The sequence below is a fragment of the Vanessa cardui genome, chromosome 3 (genome assembly GCF_905220365.1).
Source record: "Vanessa cardui chromosome 3, ilVanCard2.1, whole genome shotgun sequence".
Classification (NCBI taxonomy): Eukaryota; Metazoa; Arthropoda; class Insecta; order Lepidoptera; family Nymphalidae; genus Vanessa; species Vanessa cardui.
Window position 1 is genome coordinate 13075137 of NC_061125.1, and position 26306 is coordinate 13101442.

Below are 26306 nucleotides of genomic sequence, written 5' to 3' on the forward strand. Positions count from 1 at the left end.
TGGGTTAAAAAGTGTAATTATCTGACTGGCAACATTTTAACTATTTAAAGAATGATTCTCTATGATCGAAGGTAGCCAAATTTTTAGCCAATTTTTCTAAAACGCTTAATTTTCGTGCGAAAATAAATTTATCATGAGTGTTAAAAATTTGATAAAATTATTATTATTTATGTCACGTATTTAATAGAGATTAAAAATTATTAGTACAAAACGAATAATATAACAATATGACTAATATGGTACATCGCACGCTCCTAAGTAGCACTTTGGGTTAAGCGTTCGAAAACGCATACGCGAATCCCACCAGATGTATCGCCCTCGAAGACTCTTCAACGTATGTCACGCGCAAAAAAAATATAAGGGTGTCAGACCACCAGCAGAACTAAAGCGGTAAGTCCTTAGTAATCCCCAGTCTCGTATATTATGATTTTCGGACTTAAGCCTACTGTATCACTAATACTTAACATGTGGCACCGACCATACATCATGGGAATCACGTCGATTGTAAAACACTCTAAGAATGTTATTTTGACTGAAAATAATTTAGTTTTAGTTTATTTATCATAGATAATTCTATTTGAAATTGTTATCTATATGATGAATTACACTACTTAAATTAATTTACATATACCTACATACATATTGTGACGTTTAAGTACATCAACATACGTTTATCGTCAATCTATACTTCTATTATAATATTATAAATGTGAAAGTAGCTCTGTCTGTCTGTCTGTCGCTGTTTCACTACCAAACCGTTGATTCAAATTTGATAAAATTAACTGCAAAATTTGGATTGCAAGAGAGGACATAGGCTACTTTTTTTGTCTAACACATGTCAATTTTAATCCATAAAACGCGAGTGAAACCACGAGTAGTAGTAATATATGTGTGAGTTTAGTATCAGTGTGTGTATTGTCTTTTTTTTAATAATAATTAGTTGGCGAACGAGCAAATGCCACCTACTTTTAAGTGGTCACAACCACCCATATGTAATGGCGCTGTAAGAAATGTTAACCATTCCTTACTCTTTCCTATTATAAACTTTAATAGTTCATTCCTACTACAACAATCCATGTTTGTGTCAGATGGTATAGTTTCGAATAACTTTTGCATATAAAAAATGTATATTTTTGACCTTTCATTAACTTTTCAAGAATTATTCACGCAAATAATTTTAAATCTCCAGCGATTTGGTTGCGTGATTTTGTTTTCACCAAAAATTCCCGAGCTAATAAAAGTGTAAACAGACGGTCCTGTTTAAACAACAATTTTCGTTTAATAGAGGCGTGCAAAATTTACCATAGATATAAACAATTTTAGAGGTGAAAGTGTAAAATTTATACGTGTGTTTACTATGGAATGATAATTTGAAAAAATATACAGTACGATATTCGACCATCTGTCGACGTTATCTGTTTCCATTTGGTCATGACATTTTATATATAATAAATAGATGTCACTGTTATGAATAAAGCATACTTTGAAACAACTTTCATCAAATGCTACTTCCGCCTTTATAATATCAGTAAAGATTTTCGCGTTCAATCGTAAAATTTATTCGTTAAACATCACGAAATTGTAATAAACATTATATGAAATAGAAATTGATGTTTTGAGTATACTTATGCTTATACGAGAAAGATTGAATTGTGCCGGGCCAAGTTAAAAACGCCCTTATATTTTAGGGTAAAATGGAAACAAGTTTTACGCATCGTGGACCAGGTGTGGTGTCGCACTTTTTAGATACTGTGGTACCCTTCCTAGTTCGAAATAGTTGAATTAATTAAACTGAAAAAAAAAAATACAACAACAACAAAAGCAAAATTGAACTAAAAAATACATATGAACAAAATTAAATTAATAAAAAGAATATATTTTACTAGTGTATAATTTAAGGTGAATCACGGTTTTTTTTTTAAATTAAACACCGAAATAATATCCTTTAAACTCTACTAATATTACTTAAATGTATTCATAACAACAACACTTTAACCCCTTAAAGCGATGAAGAATCTCTTGCTTAGCAATAGTTATGTAAACTGTGGTCTAAAGTTCCCGGTGTTTGCTTACCTAGTTTGGTTGTTCATGATAATATTATATTTTAATAATACCTTGTCTAAACTTAATTATATCTACACCAATTACTTTAAGGAACTATCGAAATAGTTCAATGAATTACATATAGATTAATGAACGGTCCTTTAAATTACTAAAACAATATAACAACTATATTACTTTGTTTGAAGAGGTTGAAATTGAACATTTCAATATAAAAATAATAGTTCATATTTCATACAAGTAATAATGTTAAGTAATACATATACTGTTAATGTCTAAAAACGCAGTAGTAAAACCTCATTTCTTTTAGATTAAAATAATTTGATCTCATTCCATAATGTTTTCAATGTACCTTGTTATATACGGTATATTAGATTTATTTTACGTATATGTGCAGTGGTGATTGTTAGGGCTCGGAAACAAAATATTCATCTCAGATTTTTATGCATGTGTTTTTATGCATTGCGTATGATCTTGTGTTCGCATGTGTGCGTATACGTAAAAATCTCTGGACCATCTAAATGAATTAAAACATTTCAACAAGCGACAACATATCGTTAAAATATCGGAACTCGACAAAACCAATATCAGCAATTACTAAAAAAGCAAATTACTTCTCGTTTTGTTTGAACAAACCCTTTCAAAGTTTGCGTTTTGAAATTTATGTACCCTCTGTAGCTGTGGCATCAATAATAAGTGTAGGTTACATGCCCCATTTGAATGTTTCCTGTTGATTTTGAACATAAAAGATATAATCTACCGCGCTGGTGTAAAATAACCGTATTTTTCTTTTGTGTTATGATTCGGGACTCACCCTAGCGTACAGACGGGCGCCCATTCAGATTTTCTCTCAGTGTATTTTTTTAGTGTGTGGTTACCATGAATAATGGCCACTTACGTAACGCAACCCGATACTTTGATACCATTTGTATGGGCATATCGAGCTATGAACAATATTTTATTTTAAATTTTATTTAAATGATAGATCACTTAAGGTTAATGATATTATTTGAAATTTGGAACACATTTATCGGATTTATTTTACAAATAAAAGTATTGTCAAAATTGTAGAGTTGGTCTCTTGGTTGGAGTAGAGAAGTCTCGAAGTATATTCAAGGGTTGCGGGTTCTAAAATGACAAATTTGCGTTTATATGTAACTAGCGAACCGCCCCGACTTCGCACGAATACTTTAATCGTTATATTATGACCAAATTACGTAAAATAATTATAAATTGTAGCCTATGTCTTATTCTGATGTATATCCTATATTACTGTAGAATTTCTTCGAAATCCGTCTAGAAGGTTTTTTTTTGTGAAAGTGTAACAAACAAACATCGAGTCATCCTCACAAACTCTCGCATTTATAATATTAGTAGGATTCAGTTCAGTACTGAAATAAGAATTATTTATTTATTAATACATAAGGATTTACAAGTTGCATCAGTGCAACAGAGGGGGTAATCGTTAAAACAGCATAATAACAATATATAACAACAGCAGCAAATTTCTTCCATATAAAATATAATAATACATATACTACATAAATAACTATAAATATAAATAAATATATACGTCATATTGATTAATTGATAATATAAGACAAAAATGTAACTAACTAAAATTATCTCAATGTATCGCTTGATATCTTTAAATGTGTGTGGTAGAAGCATAGTATAGCAGAAGTATTATTTTTAAGAAGCTTTAACTTAGTAGCGAGTTCATAGTCCGGTTCTACTATTTTCATAAACAAAACACTATATATTAAAACAAAATGAAACAACCAAAGCGAAAATATATAAAATAATTAATAAACGCAGCTCGGCGTTTCATTAATCCACAGCGGAATATGTATTACAGACCACAAATTTAAAATGACATGTCATTTAATGCTTTAAGCGATATAAATATTTAAATAAAAAAATGACTACTCAAATAGGTTTATTGTGTGCAGTTTTTAGTAATTTATGTGATTGTTTGAATGCCAGTGAGTTATATAAATGCATAGAAATGGGATACAATATTGTCAATAGTTAGTTTTTAGGAAAATTTAATTTATTCATTTATTTAAGAAGGATCTACAACAATACCATATTATCATAATAATTCTATAGTTAGTAATATTTATATTGTTTTCATGTAATTATTCTACTAAAAAATGGATATTGTGTTGGATATCATAGGTGTAAATAGTAAAATAGTAATAACTAAATGATAATTCATATGAAAGTGTTATAAATTATCATAAGAAACTCAAGAGGTTTTTAAGTGATCTAAAATCTGCATTGTTTAAGTCATTTTTATTATCATACAGAATAAATATAATCAAGAAGCATGTTGATCTAAAAAAGGCGAAACTGAAGCATATTCAGTTGTTTTGAGATTAATCAATAATCGTATGATGATGCAATGTTATAAGTGATCTTTCTATATGAACACAACACAACAACAGCCTGTAACATTCCCGCTGAGGAGAAGGTCCCGCCTCCCTTTTGAGGAGAAGGTTTGGAGTATATTCCACTACGCTGCTCCAGTGTGGGTTGGTGAATACACATGTGGCCAAATTTCGTTGAAGTCACATGCAGGTTACCTCACGATGTTTTCCTTCACTGCCGAATTATAAACACAAATTGAACACATGAAAATTCAGCGGTGCTTGCACCCCCCGTTAACCCGCAATCATCGGTTTAGATGCACGTGTTCTGACCACTGTGCCATCAAAATCAATTGCATTTTTTACAATAAATTACCACATTAAAATATTAAATTCAAAAGTAACGGTCGGTATCGGTGATAGAAAGAGATATCTAGAATGATAGAGAACATTATTTAATGCCTCATATCTAATTAAAATGTAAAAGACTAACTCAACGTAAACAAAGTAACAAATATAAGTATACATTAGTATATTAACATTGCGTATTATACTTAGACTAAACAGAGATTTAGTTAAGCACTAGGAAGGTTTAAATGTATTTACCGAAGTAGCACTTAGGGAATGCAGCGAATGCATGCATAACAACGTGTTAGCCGATTATTACGTGTGAAACACTTGCATAGAATTATGGGCATCTTAAAACGGTTGGAGAAATACTCGTCTATCCATCGACACGGCACGGGTACGTAAACATGAAGATAAACTTTCTTTTTTTTGAGTTATTTCTTTGAAATTTCAGTTGAAATAAACTTTACGTAAGTAACGAATGTAAATAAATTTAAATTTCGAACGGGATTTCAAAATTTCTTCCCAGTGAATTTAGTTATAAAAATATTTTTATAGTCAAATAATGTTACTTGCAAATGAACATGTATTGTTTCCGTGCATTTAAATATGGTTATATATCAACTATATGTAAATATATTATATACTAGTTATTGCCCGTGGCTTCAATCGCGTTTTAGAGGTTGTGTGTCACGTGTAAGGCAAAAAATTAGCCTATGTCCTTCCTTTGAGTTTTAGTTTGCATCATAACAAATTTCATTGAATTCGGTTTATGGTTTGGTAGAGAAATAGCAACAGACAGACAGACAGACAGACAGAGTTACTTCCACATTAATTATTTTAGTTAGTTATATTACCATGTAATTAAAAAACTAATTTATAGAATTGTGACAATCAATATATATCAAACTGTTCCGATACTGAGTGCTGAATGACTGACAGATAACGCACAGCCTAAACCACTGCGACTTGAAATTTGGGACACGTTTGCCTTGAGTATTCTAGATGTGCATAAGAAGGGATTTTTCAAAATTCCCACGAGTTAGGGAATAAACGGGACTTGTTTAGTATAAGCATTGTACCTGTGTGAAGCCGGGGCGGATCGCTAGTATAATATAAACATAAATAAATATAAATATATTTCAGAATACTGGAGCTCTTTCCATAGCAGTCTAACCCAAAACGGAACAGAGAAGTGCGGTATAAGTAATTATTACACAATATTCCCGGAATCGCTATTTGAGATGTTTCCTGTTCCTCTCCCGGGGGCGTCTTAATGTTTCAATATGTTTACAAGTGCCTGTGAATGTCTGAGAGGCTAAGATGAGTGATTATCTATGCTAATGTAAAGTGGTTAGTAAATAAATGGTATTCAATTATTTCACTTGTGCCAAATATACACGCATTTAATACTTTTTATGTAGCAGATCTATTGGAAGATTCTTTTCATATATGACTAGTTTTCTGACCCAACTTCGTATGTGTCAAAATCTTTCAATGCTATCCCTTCCACTTCATGTTTTAAGTAGATATTTCCAAAAACAGTTTAAGTAGATATGTCCACAAAAGTGGTAGCTCTGCTATCAATGAATCAGACGTCTAGTTTCGTAAATATCATAATGAGTAATTATCATATATATAGATTAAGTGGAGTATTTTTATTAGTACACATAGTAAGACCTACCGAACATCAGTTTTCATAATACAAATTTTGTCTGGAAGAAATCATCGGTGATTCATAAGATCACGAATTGTACTGAATAGTATATTAATTATCAATATAGTATTAATAAATAGATACTCTAAATGAACATAATTTATGTTCGCTTCAAATTTTTAATACGCAAATCATCAGTTTATCTCAATTTTATTGGTTACCCTGTTAATTAATCCCATGAATTAATTATCTAGTCCGAAGTTTATCAACAGATGCATTTGAGAAAGTGAAGAGGAAGCTATAAATTAGTTGCAAGTGGTTGCAAATCGAACCGCAGTTAAGGCATGTGTGAACTCGTTAAACACGTGCTCAAACAAAAAACTCAAGTACTTTCCGCACATGCCAATGTTAAGGGCATATTCGTACCAGTTTTTGCATGACTTGTGTCTTGTTTTGTATTAAGATAACGGCACCTGCCTTGTTAGTGTAATGGGCATATAATGTTACAAATGTCTTTGAGATGAGATGAAAAGGTTGAAATACTTGATTCTGTCAAGGGATCTACAGAAGCAGTTCTGAATTAGGATCGTTGTCAATATTGTATTCACATATTGGGAAGTACGAGGATATATATTATAGGTTTATGTAAAATAATATCTTTGCTATTGAGGAAGAAATTTGTCCAATCAACGGACTTTTGGGGAATATTGTCTGTAATTCATATCACTTTTATTATAATGACGAAAGTAATGTATGTAGTTGATCTCTTACAGAAAAATCACTGAGCAGAAATTAATGTAATTTTGGTATGAAGCAAGTTTGAACTCTTTTTGAAACCTGCATGTGTTGGACAAAAATGTATAGAATGTCCACCAAATTGTATTGGAGTAACGTGATAGAATACGCTTCAAATATTCTCGCAGAGTGGGACATATAAAAGTAAAGTAAAGTAAATTACCCACTGCTGGGCTAAGGCCTCCTCTTCCATTAAGGAGAGGGTTTGGAACATATTCCACCACGCTGTTTCAATGCGGGTTGGTGGAATGCACATGTGGTAAAATTTCGATGAAATTCTACACATGTAGGTTTCCTCACGATGTTTTCCTTCACCGCCGAGCACGAGATGAATTATAAACACAAATTAAGTACATATATATAGTGGTGCTTGCCTGTGTTTGAACCCGAAATCATCGGTTAAGATCCACCCGTTCTAACCACTGGGCCATCTCAGCTCTGAGTAGGACATATACTGACTAACATTTTTTAGTTTTATGTTAATTTAATTAACATTAAACGGAACTTGCTTATAACAATAATGAACATTGTTTCGTGCATAAAATGCAACAACAAAGGGGCCTTCTCAGTAGAGAAAGCGTAACAATATTATCTAACAAGTAAGCGACAAAGCTCAACTGGTAGGACAGTGTATAATGCTAGTACACTTGCTCGAACGGCTTAACCAGCTTATTACAAAGTTGCCGTAAGGGTGTCCTCAATACAACCAGTGATTGTTAAAGGTAAATTAAAATTGTCTATACTTCTATACTAGTATTTTAAATGTGAAAGTAAAGAAAAATCTGTCTCTCTTCAACCTGCAAACCCATGAACCGAATATGACAAAATTTGCTATGAAGCAAGCATGCACCAAGGAAGGATATAGGCTACTTTTTTGCCTAACACAAGACGCGAAGCCGTGGGTGACAATTGGTATTTAATTATTTATGATGATTATAAGTTCAATGACAACTACTTTTGTATACCAGCGCATTGGAACAGCGTGGTGGAATAAGTTCCTAACCTTCTCCTCAATGAGAGAGGAATTAGCCCAGTAGTGGGATATTTACAGGCTGTTACTATAAAAGTTCTGTTCACCTAAATAATTATTTTTTTTACATACCAGTTTAGTGTGAAGAAGCCCTAAATGCCAAAAACTAACATTAAATTGTTTATTCGAATTTCTCAATCGTCTATTACGAGATAGCTCGTTTATGTCAACGCGTACATATTATATTAAAGTTATAATTTGTCCTTTGTTCTATTTACTTGTGTTTAGTTGACCGTTAATTGCAGTTCGCGCTCGGATGACTATTTGTATTGAGAGCCGTTATTTTAGAATGTGCGCTAGTTGGAAATTGTGATTTGCTTTCAACGATATTTAGAATGGAATCATACAGTGAAGTGAATGGTTATGAAAAATAGATTTATTGTTTCTAAGATTTGAAGTGTTGTTTCTTTATGCTATCGGTGGCAAACGAGCAGGAGGCTCTGGTGGGAAGTAACTAACACCACCCATAGACAACTGCGAAGGGGTTTGCAGGTGCGTTGTCGGCCTTTAAGAAATGAGTACGCTCTTTTCTTGTAGGTTTCCAAGTTGTAGTTATCCAAAAGGTAATTATGTTTTGAAGCGTTTTGAGTTACGGTTTTTTATAAAGGTGTTATGAAAAACCCTGGGTATTTTAATTATGTAAGTAATCGACTAATTGAATAGTCAAAATATATTTTTGAGAATACCCACTTTTGTAGCGATTAAAATATACACGGCTATTTTACTATATACTATTCCTTTAACTAAGTATTTATAAGGCGAATATTATTTTATTTATTGTTAGTGAATCTGGCTTTCTGAATAAATTCTTAAACCTCAATAGATAAATAAAAAAAAAATTATATTTGCATTTGATTTCTATTATATGAGATTTGAGATGTAATACAAAAAGCATTAAAAAGATGTAATCTGTTCTTATTACCCAGTCTTCACTTGAAACATTAAAAAAAACATATTTTTTTAAGGTAGAGAAGGGCTTGAATGACATCTGACGTACGGTTAACACCATTTCTGAACTCAGGGATGCACGATTACGAGCGCGTTGTAAAAAAAGGTTTACAACATTTTTTTATTGTTATTACCTTTGAGAGTACAACCCGTGTTATATTGCTTGTTTAAATATATCATATTATATTGGAGGTCACCAACCTTATGAAACATTTATATGTCAAAAGACACAAGTATATTCGCTTCAGTAGTAAATATCGTGATTTTGGGATTAAGCTTGAAAATCATCTATAAATGTAATAACATTTAATTGTCTGCGCTTTTTACTGAATGCGTATGTACGTATACATGGTACAGATACCAAAACAAATTTGTTTTGTTTGTTCCGAAAAACTGTTGGTCCTATTTTGACAAGACTTTCACTGGCAGATAGATGATGCAATAAAGAGTAACTTGGGTTACGTTTATTTTAACAAAATTAAAATATATAATAGTAATAAAATCATGCATTGACCAAATATCACCATTCCGCCGAATACAGAATAAATACGTTACAATAAAATCTGCGAACTGATAATAACTTTTTTGTTAAATTCAAACGCGCACGAAAACCCTAGTTGTACAGCTAGTTAATAATATATCAACGCACACATTCTTTTAAATATAATACACACAATAAGGCTTTATAATATAGTTGATACAACTGTTTCAATTACATATATTGAATACCATACTAAACCCATATTTGTAATACAATTATCAAAATACACTTTGGTAACATGCCTCGGGACTAAAATAACAATGCTATCAAAGAAATAGGGATCTTGACGGAACGGAGTCTAGCGTTAATCCGTATAAGGAGTTGTCGTGTCGACACGATTTAAACCCTTACCTCACATTAATACTGGCCCGAGGCTGATCTGCTATACGTATACCCGTGTACTGCAAATAACGTTAAAGTATTCTATTATATTGGATCCTTGCCTAAGGCGCAGATACGTCCGGTACTAACAAACAAGACCGTATTCTATAGACGAAAGCCGAAACTATATGTGTAAGAATATCGTATGTTAATCTTTATATTCGATATTGTTTTGAGATTTTGTACCTCTCGAATTTTGATCGTAGCCGTTTATCTTTGACATTTTTTTGTTAATAATAATAATTTATTTGGATCTTGTCAGTATACAATATCAAGAGCTGAGATGGCACAGTGGTTAGAACGCGTCCATCTTAACCGATGATTGCGGGTTCAAACCCAGGCAAGCACCACTATATATATATATGTGCTTAATTTGTGTTTATAATTTATCTCGTGCTCGGCGGTGAAGGAAATCATCGTGAGAAAACCTGCATGTGGCTAATTTCATCGAAATTCTGCCACATGTGCATTCCACCAAGCCGCATTGGAACAGCGTGTTGCAATATGTTCCAAACCCTCTCCTTAATGGAGGAGGAGGCCTTATCCTAGCAAAGGGAAATTTACAGGCTGTTACTTTACTTTTACTTTACAGTATACAGTTGCTCAAATGGCTCAATGGAAATAAATTAATGTCCTAAAAGATTATCCCTATAGATAGATATAGAATAGATAAAAATAAAAGTAACGTGTTGACTCTAAATCAATCCCACCAATTTTATAATATTATAATTAAATAAAGAACACAAAATTGACGTATTGAGTAACTCTGATCATGACAATTCTTTTTTTAAATTAAAAATAAGAACAATGGAATCGTCAATCATGATTAAACTATAAAATAGTGCTACTGTTATAATTACTTTTATAAAATAGACATTTTAGTCGTGAAATTCTTAATTTAAATTTCCAAAGTCCTTAATTTGATAATGAGCTTATCTAATACAAAGGATAGCAGGATGTGTGTACAAAGTATACGGATGCCGGTGTTTGTTCCGTGGTCCTCTGTGAGTGTATCGGCACGTCGAATTAGAATCTTTTTGCATAGCATCGTACAGAGTGGCTAGCCTGTTTAACGAGCCTGCAGCCCTTTCAAAAACTTTATTAAATACCGCTGGGGTGAATAGTGTTTGAACATTTTGCACATGAATATTAGTATGCAGAATATTGGATGACATAAACTAATATTTCGAGTTCGAAATTTAAAATGTTTTTGTTAGGAGTACCCGCCCTGGTGGTATTTTATACAAGAGGTAAATAAACGTTACTATGTCGATCGAATAAAAAGTTTTGAGAGAATACGATTGGTCTAATATTTTTAAAATACTCAAATAAGTCTTCAATTCATTTCTATAATGCGGACGAGCATATGGACCACCCGATAGTAAGTGGTCACCATCACCCATAAACAATGACGCTGTAAGAAATATTAACAATTCCTTACATCGTCCAACGATGATAACGAACACAACAATACTGCGTAGTGTTGTTTAGCGGTAAAATAACTGATGAGTGGGTGATACCTACCCAGGCGGGCTTGCACAAAGCCCTACCACCAAGTAATGTTTCAGTGTATACGTGGGTAAATTATGATTTTATTTTATACTAATAGTCGCACGCAGCTGCGCTCATGTTTGAGGTTGTTAGTTGTCATACGTTAGGCAAAAGAAGTATGTTTATGGAGTTCCTTTCTTGGAGTTCGAATTTGCTTCATACCAAATTTCATCAAATTTGGTTCAGCGGTTTGGTCGTGATAGAGACAGAAAGAATTACTTTCACATTTATAATATTAATAATATACATTTTACGTTTAAATGTTGTAAGGTATTAATTTTATTACGATTACGTAAATCGTACAAAATTTGACATCCCAAATGTAAAAATAATTTTCGAGTTAAATATAAATAAAAATATAAATCTTGTGAATTCTTCTCGATTTTAATTACAGCTACCACGTCTAAGCTGTTTCGTTGGAAATTGTCTTCGCCACTAAATTCTAAGGAAAAATGTGAGCATCACATTAAACAGAATTTTCTTCCTTTCAGTTACTGTATAAACCTTGATCTTAAAATAGAAGCTTGAATGTCATGTTAAAATGAAAAAAATAACATAAAAAAATGACGCGCGGTGTACTCGTATTAGAAACTTTGACACTGACAGTATGTATATTAAATCAAATCTTAATGGGCCGAGATAGCCCGGTGATTAGAACACGTGCATCTTAACAGATGATTGCGGGTTCAACCCCAGACAAGCACCACTGAATTTTCACGTGCATAATTTCTGTTTATGATTCATCACTTGCTCGGTTAAGGAAAACATCGTGAGGAAACCTGCGTGTGTCCAATATCAACTAAATTCAGCTTCATGTGTATTCACCAACACACAATCGAGCAGCATGGTGGAAACTTAAGGAATACTCCAAACTTTCTCCTCAAAAGGGAGAAGATTCCTTAGCCCAGCAATGGGAAATTTACAGGCTGTTGATGATATTTATGTTGATGAAATTATTATAATAATAAATTTTTTATCATACGCACGATGGCTAAAGAGAGTGGTAGGCCGTTCACCGTCACGGTATACGATTCAGTCTTACCCCTGAGCCAAAACAATTTAGATTATCAAAAACAATATTAATAATATAATATTATAAATTTTATATCTAATTATTATAAGAAAAGTCTTTTATATTATACACGTTAATGTAAATAAATTTCGGACCGTCACTTATTAATCAAAATAGATACACATATAAGTATTATATTCGTAGTATAGATATAGAAATAATAATATGCGTATATCATAAAGAATGTATACCATCAAGAGATAAGCGATATCGCGCTACTTTGACAATTTATGCTAAGGTATTACATATTATTATAAAAACTAAAGTAGAATATATTCTATTTCGTTGTTAATTCGTTTATTATATTAAACAAATAATAATATTGAGGTGTTTCATTACATTTTGTTATGGCTACGTTTTTTGCCTAAAACGTGACAATCAACTCACTAAAACGCGACCGAACCCGCGGCTTATGACTAGTTAGTAATAGGTGAAAGACTGATTTTTAAGTCACCAATCAAAATCAAAAGATATACCTACTACTTGTACATGTAATTATTCTAACTTACTCTCCCTTTAAACTGGAATACATGAATACTTTAACAAATCATGTATTAGCCTTAGTAGATCAGCAACATATTGATTGAATTAACTGACCAACATACTGATTTATGCTTCGATGTAATAATAAATAAATAAATATGAGACAAAATCACATACATTACTCTGATCCCAATGTAAGTAGCTAAAGCACTTGTGTTATGGAAAATCAGACGTAACGACGGTACCACAAACACTCAGACCCAAGACAACATAGAAAACTAATGATAAGTTAAGACCTCTACACAAATTATAAATATTTCCAAATATTCTATGTACTTGTGATGAAAATTGAATAAGAAATCATTGACAATATTCAGTCAGCAGGTCATATATAAAAGAATTACCATTGGTCACCAACATCGATCAAATTGTACACCAACACTCATTGTAAGAGCTTGTCTTACTTTAGACCTACCACCTAGGAATAATTGAATTGTTTTTCACTCAAATGTGTCGCAATAAATGATAAACCTTACATTCAGAAATCGAACCCGCGACCGAAGAGTGGCGTACCCATGAAAACCGGTAAACACACCACTCGACCACGGAGGTCGTCACATATAGCTTATGATAGTATTCAGTGTGATACAGTCATAAATAGCGCCAAAGCAATATCAAAGGATTGAGAGCGCTTTGTGCCTGTCGAATTACTCAAATTCAGTACTCTCAATAAACTTTCCTGAACACGACTTTACAATTATGTATCCTCTAAGTTGACGAGTGGAATTATCCCTTAACTTTCTCGTAAAGCAATAGAGTGAATCAAATTTACGTTTATTGAAATCGAAATTATTAATAAGTTTGAAGTTAAATGTTTTCTCCCAGACGTCTGATTCTGATACACTTACGAAGAATTAAACTTATTTGGAAACTATTTGAGAAATTTTATGTTTATAGATAGATAGTCTTTGATTCAATTTGATCTTCTACTTTACGACTCAACACTATTTGAAAATTTGATAAATTATGTTATAAGTTTTTTTAATTACATATATTAAATATTGAGAACATTTGAATTTAGAATGAACTTTTAAACATAGAAAATAAAGTTTAATTTTAATTCGAATAAAATCAGAAGTATCTATTACAAGCATGTATTAGATACTTCTGATTTTGTATATAAATGTGTATAATATTTAAATAATATATTAATATGCCCAACAAAGTTGCATATTATTCAATACAATCCTCTAAATTTACGACAATATAGACGACTAAAGAGCAGAGATGGCCCAGTGGTTAGAACGCGTGCATCTTAACCGATGATTGCGGGTTCAAACCCAGGCAAGCACCGCTGATTCATGTGCTTAATATGTCTTTATAATTCATCTCGTGCTCAGCGGTGAAGGAAAACATCGTGAGGAAACCTGCATGTGACAAATTTCATACAAATTCTGCCACATGTGTATTCCACCAACCCGCATTGGAACAGCGTGGTGGAATATGTTCCAAACCTTCTCCTTAAAGGGAGAGGAGGCCTTTAGCCCAGCAGTGGGAATTTACAGGCTGTTACTTTACTTTACTTTTTTTTTAGACGACTAAATAACCGTCTTAAAAGCTACAAGAATTACAAACAATTTTATAAAATTAAAAAAGAGTTTTTTGTAAAAAGTTTTAATATTTTTTATTCACAAGTTTTTTTTTTTTTTTTTTCAAGAAAGAAACTTGCGAGTAAATTTTGTTAACAAAGCCATTGTCACGCTACAAAAAACCCTGTGAAAGTTTCTCGGATCTGCGTGTTTCCTTTTATATCCTATCTCATATCCTATTCATTAGATTTCATTTGACAGCGCTTGGTGCTTTGATGAATTATTCAGAACAATTTGTTGATACCGATTCATCTTAGAACTATGCCTTTCGACTCCCAGACTTCTAAAGCCATAATAGAAATCGATTTGAATATTTATTTTGTGTACTCCGCTTTGTGAGATCCTGAAGGATAATAGTGTATATTTTAGCATTTAAAGTTTACAAATGTTTCATTGTTTGATGTCGGTCAACAGACGAGAAATACATTTTTATCGATGTCAAGTATATAGTGATGACTTTTTAGTCAGCGTGTTTTCGTTTTCAAATTTTGTTTCGTCTTAGGCTCTTTTCGAACTAGCTATTCTGTTCTATGCTTGTTTCCTACGCTTATGTTTGGTAAACACTTGTTTGGTTTAAGTGTTATTTTCAACCGACTTCCAAAAGGAGGAGGTTATCAATTCGTCTGTATTTTTTATTTATTTATTTTTTTTTTTTTTTATGTTTGTTACCTCATAACTTTTCACTGGGTGGACCGATTTTGATATTTTTTTTTTGTTTGAAAGGTAGTGCTTCCCGTGGGGTCCCATTTTTTTTTTTATTTTTTTTTGATGATGGTATCCATATGAAAACGACATAAGTCTTAAATTTGCATTATGTGTATGCGCGACAAATAGGCGAATAACTGAAAATCACGTTAATGAATTTTGATAATTCTTTTTTTATTATAAAATATATACTTCAAGGGTAATTTGGTGAAAGTTTGGTAAGGTTCTGAGCACAGGATCCATGACAAAGTAACGGAACGGAAGGGAACGGAACAATTCTGAGGAGCACGTTAGCGATACTCAGTCGAATCTTTTATTTATAGGTTATTTGGATATTTGAGTCACCTTCCGTAATGTGGTTATGTTTATGTAATTATCATAGTCGAATATTTTAATCAACTAGCTACCCACCCCGGCTTCGCACGGGTGCAATACTGATACTAAATATACTACAGAATTTGTTTATTTACGACATCACATCGCAAACTTCTAAAATTATCAGTGTTTCTTTACTATATTGTTCATGTATTATATTGTATTATATTTCCCTTGAATCACACTATCTTTTAAAAAAAACCGCATCAAAATCTGTTGCGTAGATTTAAAGATATAGGGACAGAGAAAGCGACTTTGTTTTATACTATGTAGTGATGGAACTCCTATACGGCTCTCAGTTAGGGTGCGATATGGGGCAGAATTTCTTACTATCTTTAATCAAATTTTGTGTATGTGATGTGATGTCATATGATGTACGAAATATAGTTGGTCTTTTTCAAAGTTTTTTTGCTGAGTTCGATTACAGCTCTTTCGAGCGATCCTTGTAGTTTACGCCGCGTGACGTATTAAATCCGCATTTTCGAAAGTCTATTTTTGCTTTATTCGCAAGTTTCCTTTGAAATTGTCCTCGAAGTAGTTTCTGACTCATATAAACGGAACGCTTAATCTATCCATATTAAAAAAAATTAGTTATTCAACATCAGCTTCACTTAAAATCAAAAAATAAATAAAAATTTTAACAAAAAGAAAAACCGACTTCAAACAAAACACTATTTTAAAACAAATGAATATGCACGAAAAAGTAATAAAAATAATTGCGTATTCAACATATTTTTTAGAGTCTTCCTAAGTTAAATGAAATGAAAAATATTAGACTACTTAAAAGTCGATTAACGATTATATCATGTAGTTATAATTATTGTTATATTTGGAGTCGGTGTCAGCCAATAAAACCCTACAGTATATCTATCAAAAAACAATACGAGAATACTTTAACAAATATGTTTTTTACAAATTACCTTTTACACAATAATATACTGGATCAATCAAGGGGCTCGTATCGCTTCTTTCTTTTGATTGTTGGGGCAAGGGCACCGTGGCTGACACCGGCTATATTATATTTACGCCGGTTATATTGATTTAATTTGATTAGATCAAATTAAATCAATATAAGCAAATTCTCCACTATCAGTACATTGCTGGACAAACAATTCAAATACAAATGTGTAATGTGTTAGTAAATTATTATTATTAATTCTATTATCAGATTATAATTGCTTCATAGATTTCTCTATAACTTTACATCAAGTGAAGCATCACCAAAACGTTTGTGTTTACGAATTATATAGTCACTTAAATTCAAGGAGAAATGTGTGAGAATACGTCAAATTACATAAAAAAATATATATTAGGAAAAAGAGGTACGTTTGATCCCAATAAGACATTTGCCGTAACAAAACAGTTATGTTCTTTGTGTCGAAATTCAGAACAGCCCTATGGGTTTACCGCGAAATATTTCAATAATCGTTATAAAAATCCTTCATCATACTCACCCACCTTTATTTTTGATCTCGGTAATATTTATTTGCTTCAAAGAAGACCAACCTTATATTATTATGCTGTAGATGTATATGACTTCTTTTTACTTGAATAGACTATGATTTTTTTTGGCTAATGTGTCCTTTTTATAATTTGACTACTAGAAGCGAAATTGGATTACGAATATTTCATGAAAGTATGAACTGACTTAATGCTTTTTTTGTTTCGTTGAATATTTATGTATATGCAAGATTATTTGTATCCAACAAAGATTTGAGTTCTAGTCTTGTATTTATTCTAAGACAACAAAGTAAAATTTGTACCTACTACTTTCGTACTGTAAATAATTGTCACGCTAAATCTTCAGGAATTGTTTTGAAAACGTAATTTTAATACGGTTTTAATGACTTAATATTTCAAGCTATGACTTGGAATTTGATCGTTTTAAAAATATATAAGGGAGAATGTATTTTATTATTATTATTTTTTTTTTTTATCGCTGGTAAAACGCATTACGCATTTCCCCCACATGATGTTGTATTGTGGGGGGGTATGTGGGGCTCGCCAGCGCTGAAGGCACCGGAATACCCACTAAAAAACCAGCGGTACCCACTCCGTCTCTAGGGGGGGCATCACGGGATCGCTTACGCATTCTACCGTGACGTCCCGACGGTTGGCCCACCATGGGCTTCCAAGCTAGAGGAGTTCCCGGGGTACAGAGAACATCTCTACTCCCGGCGACGTTTACAGCTGTAGGAGAAGCTGCGCATAGCGCTGCTGTCTTCTCCCCGGTCTTCTTCGTCGAAGCGAATCCGCGGCGGCACTCTCCTCACGCGCTCGCTCCGCAGCCTCTTTCTGCGACATTACACTTTCGCAGAAAGACGCCATCTCGTTCCAGCACCTCTCGCTGCCTATCATGGCGGTTATAACGTTCGGTAGCGAAAGTTCTCCGCCGATTATCGCCACCAGGGAATGCCTCTGAGGCCCCCAATGTATTTTATTATTAATAAATGTTTTGTAGTTAGATATTTTTTCTCTTAATTCTACCGGTAGGATTATATGAAACAGCAATACTTTTTTGAAACATACTAGCGACCCGCCTCGTCTTCGCACAGGTGCAATGCTGATACTAAATATACTACAGATTACCACTTGTTTCTTTATATTAATTTCCATGTATAATATACAAAATCCTTCCTCTTAAATTACTCTATTTATTAAAAAAAAAAACACATCAAAATCCGCTGTGTAATACGAAATATCTTAGCATCCATACGGTCAGACAGCGGTTAGCGACTTTGTTTTATACTATTTAACGAAGAGCCAATACGAGCTCTCAGATATATAACCTGAAAAAGTTAGCAAAGCAGTGGCGTTATATGGACTTGTATAGATCATTTCCAGTATGAGTTATAGAAAAGTGAGTTATTATCTCATAGCCAATTTTGTAATAATATAAAAAAATATTACATGACATCTATTTTATATTCCGTAGTCGATTCCAGTGAATTATTTATGGCACAAGAACATAATGTCTAGGTCCCTCGGATAACAAATATTCGCTACATAATATGATTCAGAAAAACATCAGAAAAGGCAGTACTCAAGCCTTTGGATATGAAAACGTAAATTGAACTCAATAACATATCAAAGGACTCGTCAGGGATCGGTGAGCCCACGTTTCGGCCTATCCCGCTTTATCCCGGAGCTTTCATAGGCTGAATATTTTCGGGACTCCATGTTCGTCCATTGTTCTCATTTTTCATTTTATTATTTTACATTATTTATAGTTTGCTTATATTTAAAATGAGTTACGTAATAGAATAGTACAACCTATTTTGGTCTTGAATACTTTGTAACATTGTTTGACTTTTATTGTTGTACTACAAAATAATTCATTATTATTGTAATTGTGCCCTAAATTTTTGGGGAACACTTATGAGCGCAACATTAAATAACAACAATAACAAAACAAAATCATAACTTAAATATTACACTAAAAAATAATCTTTATAAAAACCTACTTGAATTTTTTTTTTTTTGAGTGCTAAAATATTATTAGATTAATGGTTTTATGTTCAAACCTTTGTATAAGATCGATATAGAAACAACTTTTTCTATAAAATACCAAAGGGATGTGTACTTTTTTTTTTTTATTCTTTATTGAGGAACAATAAACAATTCACAAAAAAAAGAAGTGGTAACAAAAGTAGTAATCTAAAGATAGGCTTAAAAGTATTTGTACAATCCACAACATTGTCCACGGATACATTAAAAAATATAAGGAACAAAGACAGACTATATAAAAGTAGATTACGGGTAAATAATTATATTCTTATAAGTTAGCAAAAACATAGCGCAATATTAGGCTCTGCGGGATATAGTCCATTGACTATATCTAGCAATGTGCGTATACAAGCCGAAGACGGTGATGAATGACAACAAAACCAATTCAATTCAAAATTAATTTATTAAACCACTCTATATTAAAATAAATCAACTTCGTAAAACAGAGTCCACTCGCCAACGAACTAATTAACGCAATATTTCAAAAAGAGTCGAATTTCCTTTAAATAATCACAATGTATTTTATGTTATTTCAACGGTAAATAATTCTCCATGAAAATTATATTTACGACTCTCCGCATATAATAACAATAAACGCTAGCGATTATTGAATGAAAGTAACGAATATTTCGCCATAATAAATTCGATAAGCTCGCTGTAATTAAACATCTCCCACTCAGCTGTTTAACTGGTCTTCGGTATTTAACTGGTCAATTATATAAATTCGAATCGTAACGTCATAAAATTGGGAGCGGCAATAATGAACAGGCGGCACAGTAAACTATGTCGCCGTTAATATCGAGTGTGGACTTATTGGGCAGTTAGCGCTTTGCCCGTTTTCGACTGCACTGAATATAGCTACGGTACGGACAGCAAAACAAAACGCGTTTTCTATTTTTTTATTTTGATGGATTGTTTCTATTTATATAATTTTGAGCTGAGATGGCCCAGTAGTTAGAACGCATGCATCTTATCCAATAATTTTGGGTTCAAGCCCAGGCATTATATATAATATGTGCTTAATTTGTGTTTATAATTCATTTTGTGCTGAAACCTGCATCTGTCTAATTTCATCGAGGTTCTGCCACATGTACATTCCACCAACCCGCATTGGAACTGCGTGGTGGAATATGTTCCAAACTTTAGCCCAGCAGCGAGAAATTTACAGGCTGTTACTTTACTTTTACTTTATTATGTATATCATTTTAGATAAGAGAAATTCTGTTATATTTATAGCTTATAGCATATGCTTTGGTTTCAACACGTTATTTAAGCAATATCTCTATTTTTTATTTATCCTAATAAAATGGCTAATGGGCAATCTAAAAATGAATATGCCAAAAATGAAAATAACCCATAATAGGTGGGGACATATAGTTCATGTTGCTCGACTAGGCATTACCTATAAATATGTCGGAAACTTCTCAATCATGAACATAACTGCGAATACACACGACTTCTATCTCCGCACTGATTTATTAGGCGACAAAGGGTACATATCGATTGGCACACATTACTGATTGTATAAAAAAATGGCCCAACGGCTCCCTAGATATTGTCTTATTTGATTATTTATATTCTTATTCCGATACAAAAAAAATATTATAGAAAAAACGCTAAAAACAATTTTTATTTTTATAAAGGGTAATTATATTTATTTCTGTTATAAAATAATGCCTTCATGACTTACTGCTACATATACAGACAAAAATATATGTGTATGTTTAATTTAAAAGTTTTTCTTATAAAAATTTTCAGGAAATAAGAAATCAACCTAAAGGCTACATATCCCTTAAATGGAGTCTCAGAACTAAGTCTTGCAACTTGATATTTAAATAAAGAATTATGTTTTTTTTTTTTAAACTTTATTAACATAAGAATTAACAACATTAAATGCTTAAATATATATATACAAATATGAACTAAAACTAGTTACTGTATAAATCTTGACCGCGTGGAATGGTGGCAAGAATGCTAGCAGCATTTCCCCGTTGAATCGCAATTCCGATCCTCTGGGCAAAAAACGAACCAGCCCTCCTGTCACCAGTGGAGGCAATGAGGCGAGGTGTTATACTTTTGATGAAGCTTTTTGCACCACTACTCCAAGGGCCAAGCGTTTCGACAGCAAATGGAACAAAAAAGTAATTAGACATAATACACGAATATTTAGTTATTTTTTTGGCTTCAGCTTTTTCCGCAGCGGCACCGGCTCTTAACATTGTTTCTCGGATATGAGATGGGGCCAACGTGTCAACACATGTAGCGTCCCACACAAGGGCCCGACCTCGTTCCCAGGGAAATTATGAATTATGTTAGTTTCTCATGTTTTAAAATAGTCAAAGAAAAATAATACCTTTTTCTTTTGACTGTACTAGCGGATTAAAAAATATTGACAGAATTGTAGCAACACATTTACAAACTTTAGGCTTTATTTTTCGTAAAAAAAACTTGTATTTTAATTCAGATGCTTTAACTGCAAAAAACCTTTTTTCAACAAAGGCCTCATATACACATTTTATAAGGCCTTCAATTTAAACGTTCGGAACTAGCTGTTCCAAATTCAAATTATATATAGAGCAATTCCAAGCTTCCCACAAACTATGGTAACACGTCTATGTGTCTTCATAAAATTGAAGAGTAACCTATGATAGTGTTAATATCACTGAAACCAAGAGTTATTGGTCGTTTGCTCATACGACACAAATGGGTGGAGCGAAGCAGGAATTACGTCACTAACTGTTATGATTCGCGCTAAGCTGTTTAATTAAGTAGTGGATTCATTAAAGTATCTACCACCCACTACAATTATAAGATGACTTTGACGTAACTATATTATCAGATCAGTGCCATGATTTGAAAATCCAGATCAGTTAAATGGCTAAATTTGCTTGAAGTTAATAATTTGATTATAACACACTCCAGTTCAACAGTAAGCACCTTTTATCATTGGTTGGTTGGTTGGTGTTTGATATCTCTCTCTGATCGTGTTGGATGACCCTCCCATCAGATCGAGTGCACTCGTTACGCACTCTACATCTCCTGCGCAATTGGCTTGTTCTTAAGAGTTACTGCCGTGACCAAAATTTCATCGTCAATATATTATAAGATTACTTAAGATGATATTTATTTAATCATCAATAGGCGACCGCAAATTCGCTCGTTTTTACATTTTAGGGTGTTGGTTGTCATGTGTTAAGCAAGAAAAAAGTAGCCTATGTCCTTTCTTAGAGTTCAAGTTTGCTTCATACCAAATTTCATCAAATTCGGTTCAGCGGTTTGGTCATGAAAGACCGATAGACAGACAGACATAGTTACTTTCACATTCATATAGATGTATTAAAAATGTCACTGGTAAAATAAAACATTAAAAAATATATGAACTAATTTTAGTTCGATTGAGTTACTTTGAGTTGGCTTCTAAAGAATCCACAGGAACGGTTCACATTGTAGACGGTTACAAAAATCATAGCTCGATTTTATCAATACTGTAAATGGTATGATTAATATTCATTAATAATAATGGAATTTCTCGAAAGGCACAAACATTTCTTAAAATATTTCAAAATAAAATTAGATATTTAAACGTAGTAACAATCTTCCAACAACCCTCTCTTAATCTGAATCAAGTGCTTATACTTTTAGCTTAAGCTACTGAGCTCTTATCATTATTAAAAGTACTAAGGACACTTACGTCTTATTATTATCATCCGTGAGAAATTTGTATTAATATTTTAAATTGTATTACTTTAAGCGTAAAGAAGACCTACAATGTTTTTTTTTCTAAAACAAGAAGTTTGACGAACAAGGTCGAATTTGAATGCAGCGTTTTGAATGTAATGATTGGACAAAACGTTTGTGTCGATAAAAAAATATCTCTTCTTTAATATGTTTGTGTTCAAATAATGTTAAGATGTTTATACATTATATTTTGATTTACCAAGAAAATTACTACCGGTAAAACACCTATCGTGTCTCAGTTATACGTCAACTTCGGATAACGGAGACTAATTAATGTTTAAATAAATTTATTTTACAATGATATAAAAATAATTTAATTTACAACTTATCATTTTGTCTATAATATTATTGGCAGAATAAATAAAGAAAAAAAAAACAATATTAAAGCTTTTTTTAAACAGGCGAGGATTAACTCAGGACTTTGCTTCTTACAATATTATTATTTAAAACCTCTTTGGTGCAAAGAAATTTATTCTGTAAGTACATAAAAAAACATTAATGAGATAGTCCTTGTTAAGTTTAAAATTGAAATAATTTATACGACTATATGACGTTAGTATGATACTTAGATATTTCATTTAATTTATCTTCATAAAACTAGAGAGCAGCCTATGATAGCGTTAATATCGCTGGAAGGAAGACTTATTGGTCGTTTGCCGTTTGCACAGGATAAATTGTTCGGGCGACCCAGACGTTATACCTCAGTCTGCTTGTTGACACTATATAACTGCAAAAGGCATCTCAAAACAACTAATTTTAGTAATTCCATACGATTTTTTTCGTGATACATTAGATATATAATTACGTACAAGCTGTTCCCACGACTCCGCGTGCTTTTGAATCTAACACAAACTTGTTATAGCCTAAGTTACTCCTTATTACAACAACTATCTATCAGTGAAAGTCCAATCAAAATCGTTTCAGCTGTTCCAGAGATTAGCCGGAACAAACAACTAATTTTATTATATTAGATTTGTTGTTTCAATAGAGTTGTCACCTGTAATGCTCGATCATTAATAACGTAACGAGTTAATATCTCAGTAAAACATATTAAACAAAGACAAGTCTGCATAAAAGACAAATATTGGAATCGTTTGTTTGCCTCAGCCTTTTTGGCTCGGCTCTTAAAACTGCTTCCCGGATATGAGAGTAGGCCAATGTGTCAACGTATGTATGGAGCCTGTCCTCGTTCCCAGGGAACAAATGTCAGTGCATGAAGTCATCTCGACTAATAATAATAATAATTCAACGATAATCAGTAACCAAAGAACCCTTTTAAAATACAGTTGTAGTTATGTAAACGTCGCCGATTATCTCAAAAATCAATTTCTCATGAGTAGGTACAATAACAACAACAACAACAACAGCAAGAGCACTAGTCACAGCAATAACAACAGCCTGTAAATTTCCCACTGCTGGGCTAAGGCCTCCTCTCGCTTTGAGGAGGTTTGGAACAACACATATGGCATAATTTCTAAGAATTTTGACGCATACAGGTTTCCTCACGATTTTTATCTTCACCGCTGAGCACGATATGAATTATAAGCTCAAATTAAGCAAATGAATATTCATTGGTGCTTGCCTGGGTTTGAACGCGCAATCATCGGTTAAGATGTACACATTTTAACCACTGGGCCATTTTGCCTCAAAAGTACATAAAACCCAAAAACGGGTAGCGCAAAACCCTTCCGTGAAGTATATAACAGCCTATAAAGCTATATTTCTCAAACGAACTTTATTATAAACGGTTTTAATATTAAATTACAGTCAGTAAAATTTTAAATCGTCTAAAAAGTATTGAAATCGAGAATTCGTTAATCTAATTAAGAAAAATTGAACATTTCATCCAAATGTAACGAACTTTGAATTATCCGAGTGACCGGCTAACTCGATTCGACTCTATAATATTGAATAAGTTTTAATTAAAAAGCCCCGTCCCGTCGAACTTCGGACACAATTAGCGGGATTTGTCCCGGATTCCGTTGATTCAGTGCAGTTGCCTGATATTGTCCCCACGTAACAATAACACAATTGCAAGAACTTTGTACTACCAACCCTTAACGACTTGATTTGGTTTGACGAAAATACTCAAAGTTATGACAGATGAAACGAATGTTATGGAATCTGTTCCAATTTTAATTAGCTCTTTCGTATTTATAATCTGTTGAATACTTTTAATAAATTCCAATCAAGTAATAATTGGACATTCTTTAATAAAAACTTTTTGTTTGTAATATTTTTACGTTCTTTCTAAATTTGAAGTTGTTTGATACAATGAGTCCAGGTAATCCAGTGGATCTGAGAACCGGTTCTTAATCAAACATCTCAGATTAAAGACAACACAAGCTGATTTTCATTTTATTATAACAAAACTCAATATAATTTATTATTATCAATACCAAACACCTTATAATTAAGATTTAGGCTTCATTCCATAAATTTGAAAAATATGAAACAAAGAATAAATTATATGCTGTATGCACTTATATATAATATATATATATATATATATATATATGTGTTAAACTATATATATGTGTGTGTGTGTGTGTTAAACGGTAAAGGTTCATGAATTCCATATAATTTCAAAAATATATTCACAAATACTAGAACGATGACGACCTCCGTGGTCGAGTGGTGTGTACACCGGTTTTCATGGGTACGCCACTCCGAGGTCCCGGGTTCGATTCCAGACCGATTCAATGTAGATTATCATTAGTTTTCTATGTTGTCTTGGGTCTGGGTGTTTGTGGTACCGTCGTTACTTCTGATTTTCCATAACACAAGTGCTTTAGCTACTTACATTGGGATCAGAGTAATGTATGTGATGTTGTCTCATATTTATTTATTTATTTATTAGAACATCATAATGAAATAAACTTCAGATATTCTCCTTTTAATGAGAGAGGGTAGATAGCTGTACAACAGATATCATAACACAATGATGGCTATGGACTTTACTAAAGATAAATCGACTTCTGTAGTTCCAATTGCATTCAAAACAAACTTGCTCCGCAGTGTGGAACATTATTATAAAGTCAATCCACACTTGGATGCAATACACGCACGAGACAATAAGCACGTAACGACTTT